General features: G+C 41.8%; 1 protein-coding gene across 7 annotated transcripts in view; it reads right to left on the bottom strand.

The window, feature by feature from the left end:
- The window catches only part of LOC107715152 (citron Rho-interacting kinase-like), a 53,900-nt gene extending 51,775 nt beyond the window's left edge, over nucleotides 1-2,125 (bottom strand). For all 7 annotated transcript variants that reach the window (XM_016521212.1, XM_016521215.1, XM_016521214.1 and 4 more), the window contains exon 1: nucleotides 1,835-2,125. The gene's annotated coding sequence lies outside the window, so the exon portion shown is untranslated. The remainder of the gene's footprint in view (nucleotides 1-1,834) is intronic.
- Between the last annotated feature and the right edge of the window lie 357 nt (nucleotides 2,126-2,482).

Here is a 2,482-nt window from a genome sequence, read left to right as displayed (position 1 = left end):
ACAGACAGACAGACAGACAGACAGACAGATAGATAGATAGATAGATAGACAGATAGATAGATAGATAGATAGATCTGAAGGACCTGTTGCAGCAGCCTCATGAATGCACAAACAGATGCATGCATCAGTTGTTGGGGTCATGCACTGAGTTCATTCACAGTAACACTTTCTGTTCGTAAAGATCAAATGACAGTCTGTTTCTCCTGCTCGTCTATATAACCATAGAATGGATGCCGTCTGGGCTGCAGTCACGACCACACAATCCCTTTACCTGATCAGCACTTATGCGTGAGTGCTCGCGTCTATCGCATTATTATGTCCCAAAAATAATATTCAGTTATCAGTCTGTGTGTGGGATCGTGTTTGAGAGCGGAGAAAAAGCTCTCGAGGATTACTGAGCTTGCGCATCACGGCTGCTGCATGAAATCATCTCACTGTCAAACTTACAGACACTTTTAGACAGCTCTGCATTAATGTTAATGAGGATCACTGCATATTAATAAACGGTATCAAATACTATATCAATAATTCTAGAATTGTGCAATACTGATCTCTGCATGCTGATTATTTAGATTTTATCTGATGATATGACCACAAAAAATATAAATAATGACAAGCTAACAAAGCTTAATAGGAGTGTTTGCTGGTTTAGGATTATGAAAGCAATTAAAAGCAAAAAGAAGTAGAGATTAACTGAACTGACTAGCTATACTAATATTTGTAGGTTTAGCAAGGTTCAAGTCCCAAATGTCCGTCGGCATGTGTTCTAAAACAGAGCCAATCCAGTGTGAGATTCAGACAGTTTAAGTGGCTTAATAACAGCTTGAGCGACAGAAAGACATGATTCCCCTGAAATCTCCAACAGCCGGATTAGAAGACTTCACGTCAGTGGAATGAGGTAAACATAGGAAGTGATGCGATATATGGGCGTGTCTGAGCTCAACTTTTTTGTTTGTTAACACATCTAAAAAATTACTGGCATTTGTAGATGTATTTCCAAGCAAATTGCAAACAAAAACTTTACCGGATTCTTTAAAATGGGGAACATAAAAACATCCATATGAGTTTTCCATAGCAGTGCATAGAGGGAGGAGGAGAGAGAGAGAGAGGAAAGTGCTGTTTCCATAGAAATAAGTCCATTCTGTTACCTTCTTGCTACTCTTTTCCTCATATATTTTTATTTCACTACACCCACATACTGTATTTTTCTCTCTCAACACACTACAGGCCGGTTACCTGAACTACACGGCTGGGAATCAATAAATATTTGATTTTGCTGAAGAAAATATGAGTGGTGCAAAACTCTGTCACGATGCCAGGGTGGTTGCCAGGGCATTTTGATGCGGTTGCTAGGGTCAAAAGACCCCATCCTCTGGATTTTTCCACCTGTTTTCTGGTGAAAATTGTGCGTCTGATCACTTAATAAAGTACCCGCGCACAATGCACACGCTCAACTTTAATACTTAGTGGTTTGATCAAATCACTTCAGAATAAGTCAGCAGCTGATGTCGGAGCAGTTGTGCTGTACTAATGACCAACGCAGTGGTGATGTTCTGTACAGACCTGGTGTCATGACACGCAGTGAGAGTTCACACGCTGACAGTGTTGGCACCACTAGTCTTAACTCTCTCTCTGCACCCATCTGAGACGCCACCTGGACGTATTCTCAGCTTCTATATGATCACTAATGACAATATGCAACAAGGAGTCACATATTTAACCTTTTAGAGCAAAACAATGAACTACAAATCCACAAAAAAGCACTGGATCGCCTTAATCTTTTTCTATGGTTCAGTAAATCATATTAACACACTCATATCTTGTCGATACTCACCCTAAAGGAGACCGGCTTGAGCTGCTGTTCTGCTGTGGATCCACTTTAGAGAGGGCAGGTCCACACGAGGGAAGCCCAAGAGTGTTGAGTCGTCCTGTGCAGCCATGAGCTGGGGAACGGGCATCTGTGGCTGGAGGTTTCCGAAGGAGTCATCCTCAGAGTTCTTGCGAAACAGAGGAGTTGTGCGGGAGAGACGGATCAGATACACTTGAGTGGGAAGAGAGAGGAGCACTGAGACGAGGAGGGAAGCGAGCTGTATCCTAGAGAAGACAGTGAATCGTGCACAGCCTTCTCTCGCTCACTCTCTCTCTCCACTGCAGAAGCTCTCTTTAATCTCAGTAATACAAGCAGACTGACTCACTGTTGACACTCTCTCTCTTTCTCACTCAGAACTGATATTTATCTTTTCTCCCCACATCTGATTACAATTTAGACATTTTGTGCCTCACTGTTTATGTACGTCTTTATTTCCATATCATATATTGTGAGAATTTTTAGAGAATCTATCTATCTACATATCACACTCTGCTGCTGTATATATCACGTTATCTGTTGCTCTATCACGCTATCTGACACTGTGTTTATCCATCACGCTACCTGTCGTTCTATATACCTGTCGAGCTCTGTCACTCTATCTACCCATCATGC

This window comes from Sinocyclocheilus rhinocerous, unplaced genomic scaffold, assembly GCF_001515625.1.
Source record: "Sinocyclocheilus rhinocerous isolate Xijiao unplaced genomic scaffold, SAMN03320098_v1.1 scaffold5165, whole genome shotgun sequence".
Classification (NCBI taxonomy): domain Eukaryota; kingdom Metazoa; phylum Chordata; class Actinopteri; order Cypriniformes; family Cyprinidae; genus Sinocyclocheilus; species Sinocyclocheilus rhinocerous.
Note: the sequence above shows the minus strand (reverse complement) of the source record. Positions and strands in the feature narration are given on the sequence as shown.